Genomic DNA, 19639 nt, shown 5'->3' with positions numbered 1-19639 from the left:
AAAACTCCCCACGTTCCGGCCAAGGACCATACATTGCCCATACGACTGGCCTGAAGGATAGTGCAGCCAGAACACAAAACAGTGCACGCAACACACACCACAGTCACTCCCTGATGTGCCTGGCCCTGGACACTAGATGACATCCTCTTCATAAAGCCATTTATCTCACAGGCAGGTAACATAAGGAGCTTTTGGAACACAGAGAAGGCAAATACTCAGCCAAAATGCCAAGACAAGAGGAATGCATCCCAAATGAAGGAACAAGATAAGGTTATGGCCAGAAAATGGAAGGAACACTTCCAAACTCATTCTATGAGGCCAGCATTGTCTTGAGTCCAAAGTGGACAAAGATTCCACTAAAAAGGAGAACTACAGACCAATTTCCCTGATGAAACTGAATGCAAAAATTCTCACAAAAAATAAGCAAACCAGATCCAACAATACATAAAAAGAAGTATTCACCATAATGAGGTGGGGTTTTTTCCTGGGATGCACAGCTGATTCAATATCTGCAAATCAAGTGATGTGATACATCACATTAACCAAAAAAAGGATAAGAACCACATGATGCTCTCAATAGATGCAGAAAAAGCATTTGACAAAATACAGCCTTCTTTCTTTTTTTTTTTAATTTTTTTTTTTTTTTTCAACGTTTATTTATTTTTGGGACAGAGAGAGACAGAGCATGAACGGGGGAGGGGCAGAGAGAGAGGGAGACACAGAATCGGAAACAGGCTCCAGGCTCCGAGCCATCAGCCCAGAGCCCGACGCGGGGCTCGAACTCACGGACCGCGAGATCGTGACCTGGCTGAAGTCGGACGCTTAACCGACTGCGCCACCCAGGCGCCCCCTTCTTTCTTGATGAAAAAACCCTCACGAAAGGAGGGATAGAAGGATCGTGCCTCAACATCATAATGTCCATATGTGAAAGTCCCAAAGCTAATATCATCTTCAATGGAGAGAAACTGAGAAGCTTTCCCCCTAAGGTCAGGAACATGACAAGGACTAAAACATAAATTAAAAAAAAAAAAAAGAAACAGTACAAGAGATGAAGATGGACACTATCTCATAATAAAGAGGACAATCAAACAATAAGATCCAACGATTGTAAATTTTTATGCATCCAACATGCAATCACCAGATATATGAAAGAATTAACAACAAACATAAAGGAACTAATTTATAATAATGATAGTAGAGGACTTTAACACATTACTTACATCAAAGGACACATCCTCTAACAGAAAATCAACAAGGAAACAGTGGCTTTGAATGACACACTGGACCAGATGGGTTTAACAGATATATTCAGAACACTCCATACTAAAATGGCAGAATACACATTCTTTTCAAGTGCACATGGGACATTCTCCAGAATCGATCACATTCTAGGTTACAAATCAGGCCTCAACAAGTACACAAAGATGAGATCAGACCAAGCATCTTTTCTGACCACAAAGCTAGGAAATGTGAAGTCAACCACAAAAAAAAGGGGGTGGGGGAACCACAAATAAAGGGAGGTTAAACAACATGCTACTAAATGAATGGGCCAACCAGGAAATCAATGAGAAAATACACTGGTAAAAACTTTAGAATGTGGCAAAAGCAGTCCTAAGACAGTATATAACAATACAAGCCTACCTTAAAAAGCAAGAAAAAATCTCAAACAATCCAAACTTACAATTAAAGGATGATAAAAAGAACAATCCAAGGCTAAAGACAGCAGAAGGAAGGAAATAATAAAGATTAAAGCAGAAATAAGTGATACAGAAACAAAAAACAGTAGACCAAGTCAGTGAAACCAGGGGCTGGTTCTTTGAAAACAGTTATCAACTTGAAAGCCTCCTAGCCAGACTTATCACAAAGAAAAAAGAAAGAATTTAAATAAATAAAATCACAAATAAGAGAGGAGAAATAACAGTCAACACCACAGAAATACAATTAGAAGACAATATTATGAAAAACTAAATGCAAACAAATTGGACACTCTGAGAGAAATGGATAAATTCATAGAAACACATAAACTACCAAAACTGAAATAGGAAGATATAGAAAATCTGAAACCAGAAAGAAATTGAATCAGTAATTTAAAAAATATCTCCCCAAACACAAGAGTTCAGGGCCAGATGGCTTCACTGATGAATTCTACCAAATATTTAAGGAAGAGGTAATATCTATTCTTCTCAAATTATTACAAAAAATAAAAAAGAAGGAAAACTTACAAATTCATGTTATGAGACCATCACTACCCTGATACCAAAACCAGATAAAAACGAAAACGGGCGCCTGGGTGGCTCAGTCGGTTGAGCGTCCGACTTCGCCTCAGGTCATGATCTCACAGTCTGTGAGTTCGAGCCCCACATCGGGCTCCGTGCTGACAGTTCAGAGCCTGGAGCCTGTTTCGGATTCTGTGTCTCCCTCTCTCTCTCTGACCCTCCCCCGTTCATGCTCTGTCTCTCTCTGTCTCAAAAATAAATAAGTGTTAAAAAAAAAATTAAAAAAAACGAAAACTGCAGGGGCACCTGGGTGGCTCGGTCGGTTGACTGTCCAACTCTTAATTTCTGATTAGGTCATTGTCTTGCGGTTCATGGGTTCAAGTCCCACATTGGACCTGCGCTGACAGTGCAGAGCCTACTCAGGATTCTCTCTCTCCCTGTCTCTCTGCCTCTCCCTCACTTTTATGTACTCTATCTCTCTAAGTAAATAAATAAACATTTGAAAATATGTTTTTAAAAATTTTTAATAAAAGTGAACGCCAATACCCTGATGAGCATGTATGCAGAAATTCTCATTAAATACCTTCAAATGAAATTCAACAATACATTAACAGAACCATTTCCCATAATCAAGTGGGATATATTTCTGGGCTGCAAGGGTGGTTCCACACGCACAGATCAATCAACATGATGCACCACAGTAAGAGAAGAAAGGATAAGAAAAATAAGATGCTTTCAACAGATGCAGAAAAAGCAACTGGCAAAATGTCACATCCATTCATGATAAAAACCCTCAGCAAAGTAGATTGAGACTCAACACACCTGCACATAATAAAGGTCATCTATGAAAAACCCACAGCTAATCTCATCCTGAATGAGGAAAAATTGAAAGCTTTTCCTCTAAGGTCAGGAACAAGACAGAGATGTCCCCTCTCACCACTGTTATTCCACATAGTACTGAAAGTCCCGGACATAGCAATCAGACAACAAAAAGAAATAAAAGGAATCCAAATCAGCAAGGAAGAAGTAGAACTTTTGCTATTTGTAAATGACATGATGCTCCATACAAAAAACATGAAAGAATCCCATAAAAATTGCTAGAATTGATATATGAATTCCACAAGTCACAATATACAAAAATCAATGTACAGAAATCTATTGCATTTCTATAAACGAATCATGAATTAACAGAAAGAGAAATTAAGGAATCAATCCCATTGACAGGTGCACCAAATACCACAAGATACCAGGAATAAACCTAAGCAAAGAGGTGAAAGGCCTGTACTCTCAAGGCTATGAAACGCTGATGAAAGAAATGGAAGAGGACACAAAGAAATGGAAATACATTTCATGTTCATGGATGGGAAGAACAAATACTGTTAAAATGCCTACTCTCCTCAAAACAATCTATACATGTAATGAAATCCCTATGACATTAACAAAATTTTTTTAAATATATGAAATTTATTGTCAAATTGGATTCCATATAACACCCAGTGCTCATCCCAACAGGTGTCCTCCTCAATGCCCATCACCCACCCTTCCCTCCCTCCCATCCCCCATCAACCCTCAGTTCATTCTCAGTTTTTAAGAGTCTCTTATGGTTTGGCTCCCTCCCTCTCTAACTTTTTTTTCCCCTTCCCCTCCCCCATGGTCTTCTGTTAAGTTTCTCAGGATCCTCATAAGAGTGAAAACATACGGTATCTGTCTTTCTCTATATGGCTTATTTCACTTAGCATCACACTCTCCAGTTCCATCCACGTTGCTACAAAGGGCCATATTTCATTCTTTCTCATTGCCACGTAGTACTACATTGTATATATAAACCACAATTTCTTTATCCATTCAACAGTTGATGGACATTTAGGCTCTTTCCATAATTTGGCTATTGTTGAGAGTACTGCTATAAACATTGGGGTACAAGTGCCCCTATGCATCAGCACTCCTGTATCCCTTGGGTAAATTCCTAGCAGGGCTATTGCTTCGTCATAGGGTAGGTCTATTTTTAATTTTTTGAGGAACTTCCACACTGTTTTCCAGAGTGGCTGCACCAGTTTGCATTCCCACCAAAAGTGCAAGAGGGTTTCTGTTTCTCCACATCCTCTCCAGCATCTATAGTCTCCTGATTTGTTCATTTTGGCTACTCTGACTGGCGTGAGGTGGTATCTGAGTGTGGTTTTGATTTGTGTTTCCCTGATGAGGAGCGACGTTGAGCATCTTTTCATGTGCCTGTTGGCCATCCGGATGTCTTCTTTAGAGAAGTGTCTCTTCATGTTTTCTGCCCATTTCTTCACTGGATTATTTGTTTTTCGGGTGTGGAGTTTGGTGAGCTCTTTATAGATTTTGGATACTAGTCCGTTGTCCGATATGTCATTTGGAAATATCTTTTCCCATTCCGTTGGTTGCCTTTTAGTTTTGTTGGTTGTTTCCTTTGCTGTGCAGAAGCTTTTTATCTTCATAAGGTCCCAATAGTTCATTTTTGCTTTTAATTCCCTTGCCTTTGGGGATGTGTCAAGTAAGAGATTGCTACAGCTGAGGTCAGAGAGGTTTTTTCCTGCTTTCTCCTCTAGGGTTTGGATGGTTTCCTGTCTCACATTCACGTCCTTCATCCATTTTGAGTTTATTTTTGTGAATGGTGTGAGAAAGTGGTCTAGTTTCAACCTTCTGCATGTCGCTGTCCAGTTCTCCCAGCACCATTTGTTAAAGAGACTGTCTTTTTTCCATTGGATGTTCTTTCCTGCTTTGTCAAAGATTAGTTGTCCATCCGTTTGTGGGTCTAGTTCTGGGGTTTCTATTCTATTCCATTGGTCTATGTGTCTATTTTTGTGCCAATACCATGCCGTCTGGATGATTACAGCTTTGTAGTAGAGGCTAAAGTCTGGGATTGTGATGCCTCCTGCTTTGGTCTTCTTCTTCAAGATTACTTTGGCTATTCGGAGCCTTTTGTGCTTCCATATGAATTTTAGGATTGCTTGTTCTGGATTTGAGAAGAATGATGGTGCAATTTTGACTGGGATTGCATTGAATGTGTAGATAGCTTTGGGTAGTATTGACATTTTAACAATATTCATTCTTCCAACCCATGAGTACTGAATGTTTTCCCATTGCTTTATATCTTCTTCAATTTCCTTCATCAGCTTTCTATAGTTTTCAGCATACAGATCTTGTACATCTTTGGTTAGATTTATTCCTAGGTATTTTATGCTTCTTGGTGCAAGTGTGAATGGGATCAGTTTCTTTATTTGTCTTTCTGTTGCTTCATTATTCGTGTATAAGAATGCAACGGATTTCTGTACATTGAATTTGTATCCTGCAACTTTGCTGAATTCATGTATCAGTTCTAGCAGACTTTTGGTGGAGTCTATCGGATTTTCCATGTATACTATCATGTCATCTGAAAAAAGTGAAAGCTTGACTTCATCTTTGCCAATTTTGATGCCTTTGATTTCCTTTTGTTGTCTGATTGCTGATGCTAGAACTTCCAACGCTATGTTAAACAACAGCGGTGAGAGTGGACATCCCTGTCGTGTTCCTGATCTCAGGGAAAAAGCTCTCAGTTTTTCCCCATTGAGGATGATGTTAGCTGTGGGCTTTTCATAAATGGCTTTTATGATGTTTAAGTATGTTCCTTCTATCTTGACTTTCTTGAGGGTTTTTATTAAGAAAGGATGCTGAATTTTGTCAAATGCTTTTTTTGCATGGATTGACAGGATCATATGATTCTTATCTTTTCTTTTATTAATGTGATGTATCACGTTGATGGATTTGCAAATGTTGAACCAGTCCTGCATCCTAGGAATGAATCCCACTTGATCATGGTGAATAATCCTTTTTATAAGCTGTTAAATTCGATTTGCTAGCATCTTATTGAGAATTTTGGCATCCATATTCATCAGGGATATTGGCCTGTAGTTCTCTTTTTTTTTTTTTTTTTTTTTTTTGCTGGGTCTCTGCCTGGTTTGGGAAACAAAGTAACACTGGCTTCATAGAATGAGTCTGGTAGTTTTCCTTCCCTTTCAGTTTTTTGGAACAGCTTGAGAAGGATAGGTATTATCTCTGCTTTAAATGTCTGGTAGAATTCCCCAGGGAAGCCATCTGGTCCTGGACTCTTATTTGTTGGGAGATTTTTGACAACTGATTCAATTTCTTCGCTGGTTATGGGTCTGTTCAAGGTTTCGATTTCCTCCTGTTTGAGTTTTGGAAGTGTGTGGGTGCTTAGGAATTTGTCCCTTTTTCCAGGTTGTCCAGTTTGTTGGCATATAATTTTTCATAATATTCCCTGATAATTTCTTGTATTTCTGAGGGATTGGTTGTAATAATTCCATTTTCATTCATGATTTTATCTAGTTGGGTCATCTCCCTTTTCTTTTTGAGAAGCCTGGCTAGAGGCTTATCAATTTTGTTTATTTTTTCAAAAAACCAACTCTTGGTTTCGTTGATGTGCTCTACAGTTTTTTTAGATTCTATATTGTTTATTTCTGCTCTGATCTTTATTATTTCTCTTCTTCTGCTGGGTTGAGGCTGCCTTTGCTGTTCTGCTTCTATTTCTTTTAGGTGTGCTGTTAGATTTTGTTTTTGGGATTTTTCTTGTTTCTTGAGATAGGCCTGGATTGCAATGTATTTTCCTCTCAGGACTGCCTTCGCTGCATCCCAAAGCGTTTGGATTGTTGCATTTTCATTTTCGTTTGTTTCCATATATTTTTTAATTTCTTCCCTAATTGCCTGGCTGATCCATTCATTCTTTAGTAGGGTGTTCTTTAACCTCCATGCTTTTGGAGGTTTTCCAGACTTTTTCCTGTGGTTGATTTCAAGCTTCATAGCATTGTGGCCCAAAAGTATGCATGGTATGATCTCAATTCTTGTATACTTATGAAGGGCTGTTTTGTGACCCAGTATGTGATCTATCTTGGAGAATGTTCCATGTGCACTCGAGAAGAAAGTATATTCTGTTGCTTTGGGATGCAGAGTTCTAAATATATCTGTCAAGTCCATCTGATCCAATGTATCATCCCGGGCCCTTGTTTCTTTATTGACCATGTGTCTAGATGATCTATCCATTGTTGTAAGTGCGGTATTAAAGTCCCCTGCAATTACCACATCCTTGTCAATAAGGTTGCTTATGTTTGTAATTGTTTTATATATTTGGGGGCTTGGGTATTCGGCGCATAGACATTTATAATTGTTAGTTCTTCTTGATGGATAGACCCTGTAATTATTATATAATGCCCTTCTTCATCTCTTGCTACAGCCTTTAATTTAAAGTCTAGTTTGTCTTATATAAGTATGGCTACTCCAGCTTTCTTTTGACTTTCAGTAGCATGATAGATAGTTCTCCATCCCCTCACTTTCAATATGAAAGTGTCCTCAGGTCTAAAATGAGTCTCTTGTGGACAGCAAATGGGTCTTGTTTTTTTATCCATTCTGATACTCTATGTCTTTTGGTTGGCGCATTTAGTCCATTTACATTCAGTGTTATAGAAAGATATGGGTTTAGAGTCATTGTGATGTCTGTAGGTTTCATGCTTGTAGCGATATCTCTGGTACTTTGTCTCACAGGATCCCCCTTAGGATCTCTTGTAGGGCTGGTTTAGTGGTGATGAATTCCTTCAGTTTTTGTTTGGGAAGACCTTTATCTCTCCTTCTATTCTAAACGACAGATTTGCTGGATAGAGGATTCTTGGCTGCATATTTTTTCTGTTCATCACATTGAAGATTTCCTGCCATTCCTTTCTGGCCTGCCAAGTTTCAGTAGAGAGATCCGTCACGAGTCTTATCAGTGTCCCTTTATATGTTAGAGCACGTTTATCCCTAGCTGCTTTCAGAATTTTCTCTTTATCCTTGCATTTTGCCAGTTTCACTATGATATGTTGTGCAGAAGATCGATTCAAGTTACGTCTGAAGGGAGTTCTCTGTGCCTCTTGGATTTCAATGCCTTTTTCCTTCCCCAGATCAGGGAATTTCTCAGCTATGATTTCTTCAAGTACACCTTCAGCACCTTTCCCTCTCTCTTCCTCCTCTGGAATACCAATTATGCATAGATTATTTCTCTTTAGTGCATCACTTAGTTCTCTAATTTTCCCCTCATACTCCTGGATTTTTTTATCTCTCTTTTTCTCAGCTTCTTCTTTTTCCATAATTTTATCTTCTAGTTCACCTATTCTCTCCTCTGCCTCTTCAATCCAAGCTGTGGTCATCTCCATTTTATTTTGCAGCTCATTAATAGCATTTTTTAGCTCCTCCTGGCTGTTCCTTAGTCCCTTGATCTCTGTAGCAATAGATTCTGTGCTGTCCTTTATACTGTTTTCAAGCCCAGCAATTCATTTTATGACTATTATTCTAAATTCACTTTCTGTTATATTGTTTAAATCGTTTTTGATCAGTTCATTAGCTGTCATTATTTCCTGGAGGTTTTTTTATGGGCAATTCTTCCATTCCATCATTTTGGATAGTCCCTGGAGTGGTGTGGAACAGCAGGGCACTTCGCCTGTGCTGTCTTGAATAACTTGCATTGGTGGGCGGGGCCGCAGTCAGACCTGATGTCTGCCCCCAGCCCACCGCTGGGGCCACAGTCAGACTGGTGTGTACCTTCTCTTCCCTTCTCCTAGGTGCGGGATTCACTGTGGGGTGGCGTGGCCCGTCTGGGCTACTTGCACACTGCCAGGCTTGTGGTGCTGGGGATCTGGCATATTAGCTGGGGTTGATCGGCCAGGTGCACAGGGTTGGGAGGGGCAGGCTCAGCTCCCTTTTCCTTTGGGTATCCGCTTCGGGATGGGCCCTGCGGCACCGGGAGGGAGTCAGACCCGCCGGAGGGATGGATCCGCAGAAGCACAGCGTTGGGTGTTTGCACGGTGCACGCAAGTTCCCTGACAGGAACTGGTTCCCTTTGGGATTTTGGATGGGGGATGGGCGAGGAAGATGGCGCTGGCTAGCGCCTTTGTTCCCCACCAAGCTGCGCTCTGTTGTCCAGGGCTCAACAACTCTCCCTCCCATTGTCCTCCAGCCCTCCCGTTTTCCGAGCAGATCTAACTTATAACCTTCCAGATGTTAAGTCCCGCTTGCTGTCAGAACACACTCTGTCCAGCCCCTCCACTTTTGCAAGGCAGACTCAGGGGCTCCTCTTTGCCAGCGGGCTGCCCCTCCACCCCGGCTCCCTCCCGCCAGTCCATGTAGCGCGCACCGCCTCTCCGCCCTTCCTACCCTCTTCCATGGACCTCTTGTCTACGCTTGGTTCCGGAGACTCCGTTCTGTGAGTCTTCTGGCAATTTTCTGGGTTATTTAGGCAGGTGTGGGTGGAATCTAAGTGACCCGCAGAACGTGGTGAGCCCAGCGTCCTTCTATGCCACCATCTTCCCAGAAGCCTCCAACAAAATATTTTTCACAGAACTTCAATGAATAATCCTAAAATTTGTATGGAAACACAAACGACCCCAAACAGCCAAAACAAAACTTGTAGAAGACAAGCAACGCTGGAGGCATCACAATTCCAGACTTTAGGTTTTATTACAAAGCTATAGTGATCAGAACAGTATGGTACTGAGGGAAAACACACACACACACACACACACACACACACACACACACACAGATCAATAGAATGGAAACCCAGAAATGAACTCACAAGTATATGGTCAAAGTGGGAAAGAATATCCAATGGAAAAGATAGTCTTGGGGTACATGGGTGGCTCAGTCACTTAAGCATCTGACTCTTGCATTCAGATCAGGTCATGATGTCAGGGTTCATGAGTTTGGACCCCACGTCAGTGCAGAGCCTGCTTGGGATTCTCTCTCCTTCTCTCTCTGTCCCTCCTCTGTATTCTCTGTCTCTGTCTCTCTCTCTCTCAAAAATACAGATGGCCAACAGGCACATGAAAAGATGCTCAACCTCACTCATCATCAGGGAAATACAAATCAAATCACACTGAGATACCACTTTACACCAGCCAGAGTGGCTCAAATGGACAAATTAGGAAACTACAGACGCTGCTGACAAGGGTGTGGAGAAACAGGAAACCTCTTGCACTGTTGGTAGGAATGCAAACTGGTGCAGCTCTCTGGAACACAGTGTGGAGGTTTCTCAAAAAATTAAAAGTAGAGGTACCCTATGACCCAGCAATAACACTACCAGGAATTTACCCAAGGGATACAGGAGTGCTGATGCATAGGGGCACTTGTACACCAATGTTTATAGCAGCACTTTCAACAAGAGCCAAATTATGGAAAGAGCCTAAATGTCCATCAACTGATGAATGGATAAAATTAACGTGGCTTATATATTCAATGGAATACTACTTGGCAATGAGAAAGAATGAAATCATGCCATTTGCAGCAACATGAATGGAACTGGAGGGTAGTATACTGAGTGAAATAAGTCAGAGAAGGACAGATATCCTATGTTTTCACTCATATGTGGATTGTGAGAAACTGAACAGAAGACCATGGGGGAAGGGAAGGGGAAAAAAATAGGCACAAACAGAGAGGGAGCGAGGCAAACCACAACATCCTTAAATACAGAGAACAAACTAAGTGTGAATGGGGGGGTGGGGGAGAGGGAAAATGGGTGATGGACACTGAGGAGGGCATTTGTTGGGATGAGCAGTGGGGTTGTATGTAAGCCAATTTGACAATAAATTATATTCACAAAATAAACAAACATAAAAAAAGTCTTTAACATATGGTTTTAGGAAAACTAGACAGCAACATGCAAACAAACACGGAACACTTTCTTTTTTTTAAAATTTTTTTTTTCAACATTTATTTATTTTTTGGGACAGAGGGAGACAGAGCATGAACAGGGGAGGGGCAGAGAGAGAGAGGGAGACACAGAATTGGAAACAGGCTCCAGGCTCTGAGCCATCAGCCCAGAGCCCGACGCGGGGCTCGAACTCACGGACCGCGAGATCGTGACCTGGCTGAAGTCGGACGCTTAACCGACTGCGCCACCCAGGCGCCCCGTGGAACACTTTCTTACAACATACACAAAAATAAATTCCAAATGGATAAAGACCCATGTGTGAAACCTGAAACCACAAAAACCCCAGAGGAAAACACAGGCGGTAACTTATTTGACACTGGCTGTACCAACTTCTTTGTAGATACGTCTCCTGATGTAAGGGAAACACAAGCAAAAATAATGGGACTTGATAAAAATAAAAAGCTTCTATAACAAAGGAAACAATAAACAAAATTAAATGTAACCTACAGAATGGAAGATATTTGCAAACAACAACTGATAAAAGGCTGGTATCCAAAACATATAAGGTTATACAACATCCAAAAAATGAGAAATCCAATTAAAAGTGGGCAGAAGACATTAAGAGACATTTTCCCAAAGAAGACACACAGATAGCCAAGAGACTCATGAAAAGATGCTCAACACTGATCATCAGGGAAATACAATCCAAAAGTACAATGAGATACCACCTTACATCTGTCAGAATGACTAAAATCAATGAATGACGAAACCACACGTGTTGCCAAGGATGTGGGGAAAGAGGAACCCTCTTGCATGGCTAGTAGAAATGCAAACTGGTGCAGCCACTCTGGACAACATCATGGAGATTCCTCAAAAAATTGAAAACAGAACTACCTTACAATCCAGCAATTTCACTACAAGGTATTTACACAAAGAATACAAAAATAATACTTCAAAGGGATACATGCACCCTGATGTTTATAGCAGCATTTTCTACAGCAGCCAAATTACAGAAATTGCCCAAGCTTCCATCAACTGATGAATAAACTGAGATGTAGTATATGGGATGGAACATTATTTAGCCATAAAAACATGAAATCTCATCATTTGCCACGAGGTGGATGGAGCGAGAGAATGTTATGCTGGGTGAAATAAGCCTGTCAGACAAAGACAAATACCAGGTGATTTCACTAACACATGGAAATGAAAGAAAACAAAGGGGGGGAAAAAGGGGACAGTAACGAACAAACAGACTCTTAACTAGGAAACAAACTGAGGGTTTCCACAGTGGGATGGCGGGGGGGGGGGGGGGGGGGGGGAAAGGAATGGATGAAACAGGTGATGGGGATTAAGACGTGCACCTGGGATGAGCACCGGATGACGTGTGGAAGTGTTGCTCTATATTGTACACCTGAAACTAATATTACACTCTACCATTACCAACTGGAATTTGAGCTAAAAAATAACATAAGGTTAATGACACCTACCTACCAGGTTTTCTGTAGTTTTCAATCACTTCCCTATGTGGGAAAAATAAGCATGAAATTTTTTAAAAGCATGTATGATGTGGGGGACAGTTTGTGCCCTTACCTCGGTCTCTGGTTCCAGCAGGACTCGGAGAGTGGGTCCCAGCTCATTCTTCTAGAAGGTCCTGAGACGAATATTTCATGTATTCACATCCTAACTGAAAGCAGCTCCCGGTCTTCTGAATTTCTGTCAGGATTTCTCCCTGGAAACCAGCCTGAATCTGGAGCAAACCATCCACGGCATCCATGATGTGATGTCGTGAGACCCCTCGATCCACGGGTCCTTTAATAAAATACGTCTTGTTCAAATACTGTCCGGGAAAGTGAGGAATGAAACACGGGAACAGCCCACAAAATGCAAGGGCCTGTGCTGCTGACCGACTGGCCAGTGCCCAGGGAAGCCACCCAGGGCCCTCTCCTCAACACTCAGTGCAACAAGGCAGCTTCTCTCTGGCGACTCAGGAGACACCAAGTTGCTGCAAGGCTCCCAAGGTCTCCCCTGGGGAGGGCGGCAGAACCTGCTGGAAACGCCGCTCTGGTCTCTGTCCTCAGGCAAGGGCAGAGGCCCTGAGTGCTCTGGGAGCGACAGAAGCCTTTCCTGCTCTGAGGTGCCCTGGGTCAGAAAAGCTCATGGGGCGCCCTCTGCCGGCTATCACCGCGCATGGAGAGGAACCCGCCCCTTCCGGTTTGTGGTGCTCGCACGCCCTCTGCTGGCCACCGTGGGAAGTCCTACAATGCTGAAGGCCATGGCCGCTCAGCTGAGGCATTGAAGTTGCTCTGGGCAACTTAGCCTGTTCTCCAGATTGGGATGGATCTTAGTGACAGGGCCTGGGACACAAAGAAATCTTTTCCTTTTCCTTTCTTGCAAGTGAAGAATGAAACCAAATTTATTAATAGAATGACATCATTTGTAATGCTTTAAGCAATGTTCACAGAAAAATAGCCCACCAATTTACACATGCTGAACAAGAGGTAATTGTGCTTACCACCAAAATACTTAGGTTAGATAAAAAATTGACACCTTTGAGAGAGAGATACTGGCTTCCATCTATGGAACGAATAAGTACTAGGGATACAAGGTAGAGCCAACGGAATAGAGTCATTCCTGCAAAAATAGTGTGGCACGCTTTCACGTGATAGCTACACTTGTGGTTACATACAACATATTTACAGACATATGGAATCACGAGGATGTATGCCTAAAATTAGTACAAGAAATGTGTCAACAATATTTCACCCAAAAATGTGCCAATGGGGGGGTGCAGGCGTGCCACCCCTCCATCACTGTCATGCCTGCACCAGCCCCCAATAGCGATGGAGGAGTCTCATGCTTGCACCCCTTCATTGGCGATGGAGTTGCGATGCCACTATCAAATCTGATGCTTCCTGAATGGCTCTTTTCACTTTCACAGCTGAAGAAGCCAGCATCTGTTAGGGTTGGGGTCAGGGGTTAGGGTTAGGGGTTAAGGTTAGGTCACACTCGCGGCACCCCATCGGTGACGGAGGCGTGTCACGTGTCACGCTTTCATCTGCAACCCATCATTGGCAATGTAGCAGTGATGCCGCTTTTAAATCCGATGCTTTCTGCGGCGCCTGGGTGGTTCAGTGGGTTAAGCGTCCCATTTTGGCTCAGGTCATGCTCTCTTGATATGTGGTTTCGAGCCCTGGGTTGCCCCTGTGCTGGCGGCTCTGAACCCGCAGCCTGCCTCAGATACCGTCTGTCTCGTTCTCTGCCCCTTCCACACTTGTGTTCTGTCTCTCTCTCAAAAAAAAAAAAAAAATGTACCTAAAAGCATCTTAAATCAGAGGTTTCCCAGATTGCTCTTTTCCCTTTCATTCCTGAAGATGCAGGCATCTGTCTCACCCATCGTTCTTTTGTTATCTTTGGGATAGGTGACGACATACACCACATTTCCCCAGCCAGCGTCGGGGACATGCAACATTTCTTCTACCGGCCGGACACCTCTCATCCACTGTGACACTGCATTCCTCCAGCTCATTCTACATCCTCCCGGAAACTGGACTCTACCTCTGGACAGCAGCCCCGTCCCATCGTCTTCTGATGGTATTTCAGTAGGCTCTTCATTCACATCTTTGGTTACCTGAGTGTCTTCTGACATCTTCTCTTATTTTTCCACTGGGCCACTGCTAGGACGCCCGACAGGGAACCCGAAGCAGCGAGGGATCCAGAAGCAGCCCAGCTACCGCTTGGCTCTCCCAAAATGGTCGCCTTGGAACTCTTTATAGAAGAGGAGAAAACACCACTGCCAGCGTCACCATTTAATAACCCTGGACTTAATGTGGAGCAAACAACCACCCACCCCAAAAGGAAACTCTGGCAGAGTACATGTATAGTACCTACGGCATTGATCAAGTATTTTGGATCAATAAGTGAGGTTGTACTTTTGACTGGTAAGTGTAAATCTAAATCCCTCGGAGCAGATTTTATTCTCTGAGGTCACCCCAACCTAAATTGTTGGCCCATGGGGAGATTTGTTGTCCCTACTGGTCGTGTTGGTGTAGGCTCTTTGGGCCAGTGAATTAAAGCTCCATAGGGCTTTCTTGTCTTCTCGTCCTATTCTTGCTTCTTCACGGGAAGGTCAGTTTCACAGCTTGGAAGTAAGAGACAGTAAAACCCTCATGTGGCCATTCTTACTAATCTCTATTTAGGGAACAAGTGATTTGCAGGTCAGGATACCAAGCCATTTAATGAATGTCCCCGGGCAGGCAGTGCCTCTAACACTAGAAATGCTAGAGGTGATGTTTTTGGTGAACAGGCAAGGTTTGTGTTTGCTGAGCTCCTTTTACTTGGTTTAATCTTTCCTTGATTGCATACCTGTGTTGGGTCAACAACTGGTTTGATATTTAGTTTACAGTTAGGTTGTTTTCATTTTATTGTTAACTAGCAGTGGTTACCCCCTCTGATATAAGCTTATGCAAGGAGAAATATTTCTTGTTACTCATACTAGCATTATTGCTTCTATTGTCAAAGTAACCCACTATTAAGTTAGGAGTTGGGCACATATTTTTGGTACTAACATCTGAAGATCGTATACCAATGCCTGAGCCCTACGACAAGAGCTCATCACCACATCCCTAACAGCTGCCTACGGTATGCCAGTCATATTCTTTGCCCTTCTAGGGCAGCCTTGTTTCAATTCCTTATACCCTCTCTTGGTGAGATGGCAATGTAACGCTTGCACCCCCCTCATCGGTGATGGAAGGGTGTAATGCTTGCTGTCAGCACAGAGCTCACTTTAGATCCTCTGTCTCCCTCTTTCTGCCCCTCCCCTTCTCATCCACTCACTCCAAAATAAACATTTAAAAAGATCAATTGCCATTAGATACGTTTGTGCCATCCTCACAATCCTGTTGGCTCCTGACACTGTAGAAACTACTTTCCCCACCCTTCCCCCCACAGTAGCCATTGGCCACACCCAGCCACAATCTATCCCAGATCATCCTCGTTTGGGGAGGACAGAAGAGGAGTACAGAGCGTTCTGTTGCTTAAACCAAGAAAATAGGACTCTCCTTGTCCATTCTTCATGGACCTCTCCGGTGTCGTTGCCTGAAATAATTCTTTGGCCCTTCTGAGATAGGAGTCCCAGCCAGAGCTGACAGTTGGTGGCGCATGTACCGCAGAGAGTCTGGCAGCGCTGGGGAAACACCACATGGTTCATCCCAACAATGCTGAGTTTGCCAGAGGGAAAGTGGCCGGGGCTCTATGTAAGAACTAGAATACAAGAGCAAATGGCCTTCGGGTCCTCTGTGCATTCTGAAACCGCTGCTGCTCAGCCCAGCAATGACTTGCAAACAGCAGCTGGTGTCAGTGGCCATAAGACAGATGAGCCTCCTAAGCTGGCTGGAACAAATGACAGGTCATTGTTCTCTTCAGGGTTGACTGTGCACAGAGCAAGTCACCCCACCAGCAGCAAAGGTGAAGATAAATAGTTCTAACCGGAGTATCAGCTGAAAAGAGCAGGGAGTGGTATGGGAGAAGCAGAATAATTGTCAGGGATAGCATGTTAAATGTTGGCAGTAAAACACTTGAACATTCCACTTGATTCTTTTGTCTGGTGCTTATAGTTTAAAAAAAAACAAACAACCCAGCATTTAGTTACCAAAGGCTTTGAAAACATCTATAAAAATTTGGTGCACGAGCAACCATGTCCTTTGATGTGAACATTCTAGAAGTAATATAGATAGAAGAGGAAGGAGAAAAAAATCTCTTGAGCACCAGCTTTGTACTCATCACACTATAGCCACTATTTAGTTAGCCTCTACAACAACCCTGTGAGGTACGCATCGCTATCCTAGTTTTACAGAAGAGAAACTATGCTTACACAGGGTAAGTCTCCTAAAAGCATGCAGCCCTTGAATAGGGAACTAGAATTTGAATCCATGTGTGCTTGACTGAAATGCCGTGATCTGTCCTTCAGGCACGCAGCCTCCAACCCACAAAGAGCGTTAGGGAAATTTTAACAGGAACCACAATTCGAGAGTCAGGTGATTTGTTCTTGTAATAATGGATTGTCCTCTTTCCTACTGCTTCTTTGTTTTCCTGTCCCCGTGGTTGCTAAACAGTAGTCTGCAGACGAACAGAGCTGGTTCCAGGGAGGAGAAGCTGGAAGGATTATATTGTGCATGTTCACTGTTTTCCAAAGGGTTTCTTCAAGATGCATGCCATGGAACAACCATGACTGGGGAGATAAAAGCTTCATCACGGCCTATGTCACCAGCAGAGACTTTGGGGAACAAATGTTCCCGTTCAACATAATTAGCTTGGCCAGTCGGGACTGCAACTGTCAAATATGGGCGACTGTTTTTTCTTTGCCAAATCAATGAGTGAGGATCCAAAATACTAATTACGGTGCAGAAACTACCCACCACATATTACACAAGCTTGTGAAGACTACCACGGTTATTCCATCTGTTTGTACCACACAGCCATGAGACATGTCAAAACAGAAGAATAAAAGCCATCAGAGTTTATGAGCTGATGTTAACCCATCCAGCTACATGTCTACTATAGTGTATTATGGGTGTTATTTCAGGCAAGTAGAGGTTATAAGCCCTATTCTCATTAGAGAAGACAGCAATGGATAATTTGTACCTACAAAGGTAATTGAATGTTGCATATAATTTCCTTGAGAGCCTGTGGCAAATGTATGTAGAGTCTTTGAATAAAAAGCTCTTGTGGGTATTAAAAGGTTGCCTTTGGGTTAGATAATTCTATAATACTAATTCTATTGGGTCAGCCTCATTGTTTAGCGGTAATAACATAAAACATGCCCTTCAAAACTTACCTAAGGTCAAGGCTTTTTTACAGAAAATAAAGTTTTAGGCTTTTTGAGTTTAGAGTGTATGGTGTCCGGGGACGTGAAGCAAATTTTATATGTCTTGTCTTCCCTAGGACCTGGTACAGTGCATGACTAAGGTGGGCTTTTAATCAATGTTTATAGATGATTGGGCCAACATGCTGGAGAAGTAGGGGGATCCATACTTCCCATGTCTCTCAAACAAAGAGGTGCAGAAGCCAAACGACTTTGAACACCAGAGCCTGGGAGGAAAAGAGATTGCATCTACTAGGAAGAAAATGGGAAAGCTGGAGAAAAGATAGGTGGGTAACTGTGAAACGGGGGAGATTTAAAAAAAAAGGCTGCGTGGGCATGGAGGGCAGGGACCGCCTTCTGCAGAGAGACAAAGGGAAGAGAAAGAGATGCTAGGGAATTGTAGGACCCTATCTGGACAGGATAAAGACCTTGGACTGAGACTGAGAGGGATCTGATCTCTAACTGTGGGGCTTTCTTCAGACTGGAGCCGGCTCCCTCTTCACACACCTGGGGAGGAGGGGAGCCAGCCTGGGTGTGATGGTAGGTCAGGGGCTCAGTCTGCAGTTGGAAAAAGCGGTTCCCTTCCTGGAGCTGCGCGACAGTACAAAATCTGCCTGTGTCCACCACCCCTAGGCTCAGTGGCTGGGTGAGGGTGCAGTCTGCAGGAGGAAAAGGCAGATGTCTCCCTGGAGTGCTGTGGGAAAAGACAAAGCCTGCCTGAGTCCACCGTCCACCACCCCAGGGGCTTGCGGGGAGGGCGGCGGCTCTTGGTCCACAAGAGGAGAAGTCAGTCCTCCCTGTAGTGTGGTGGCACAGACAAAGCCAGACAGGACCACATATCCTCCCACTGAGAGGTGCTTCCCCAGTGCCAGAGTGCATGGAGCGGGACTTTGAATCCTAGCCAGCCCAGGTCAGGGGAGTTGGTGGAACGAAAAGGACCCGCCTGTCTGCCCCCGCGGTGCAATGGTGATGACTCAAATGGAGTCCAGCGGTCCAGCTCCATGGAGAAGAGACTGGGGATCACCATTTCCCACCACCACCACCACCAAAGCGGGGCCTCAGGGATTACTCCCGGGGCCCACAGTGGAGGTGGGTCCAGACTACACCAAATCACGCCCCTTTGCACTGGGTAACTGTGTAACTACCCGAGCGGCTCACACCCTGTGGAAAGCCCCTCCCGACGAGGGATGCAGCATTGTCTGGATTAAATCTAGGTCAATTCTGGATATATAGATATATTCTCCCCGCCCCCATTTCTCCTCCGTATCTCTTTCCTCCCCTAGGCTGGTTACTCTGGTTATTGGTCTGTCTAAACAGACATATTTAATCCATTGTCTTGATACACATTCTACACCATCTTCTTTACACTCCTTTCTCTCTCTCTGGAATAATCAAGCCATATAGTTTCTCTGTGTGGGTAACTTTATCTTCGTTTTGTTTGCCCCGCCTCCTTCTTTATTTTCCTCTCTCTCTCTCTCTCTCTCTCTGGATTAAGCCTTTTAGTCTCTCTGCCTAGTCAATGTTTATTTTTTCTTCCCTCCCCCTTCCCCCACTCCTGTCATTTCTCGCTTTGTATGTGCTCTTCCATCGGCACTGCCTCCACCCTCTTCTTTACTTGTAGTTGGTGTTTTTGGGTTTTTGGTTTTAGTCTTCAGTTTTTCATTTTTGTTTGTTTGTGTTGTTTGTGTGTTTGCATGTTTTTGTCTCCTGTTTGTCTATCTGTTTTCCTTTACAGGGCTACTCCAAGGAGCAAATCAAAGCACATCTGGTGGAGGGTCCAAAATATCACTACAAGTAGGGTAATAAAATAACCAAAGTCACAACAATAGAGAGCAAGTAACAATCTCCGAAAAAACACCTCCTGAAGGGCCA

General features: G+C 43.2%; 1 protein-coding gene across 1 annotated transcript in view; it reads left to right on the top strand.

Annotated features, from left to right (window-relative positions):
* Positions 1 to 19639, top strand: part of LOC147571704 (uncharacterized) — a 46343-nt gene that overhangs the window by 7742 nt on the left and 18962 nt on the right. The gene's annotated exons all lie outside the window — the stretch shown is intronic.

This window comes from Puma concolor, unplaced genomic scaffold (genome assembly GCF_028749965.1).
Source record: "Puma concolor isolate L17-30 unplaced genomic scaffold, mPumCon1.1.hap2 unalloc_scaffold_11, whole genome shotgun sequence".
Lineage (NCBI taxonomy): Eukaryota > Metazoa > Chordata > Mammalia > Carnivora > Felidae > Puma > Puma concolor.
Note: the sequence above shows the minus strand (reverse complement) of the source record. Positions and strands in the feature narration are given on the sequence as shown.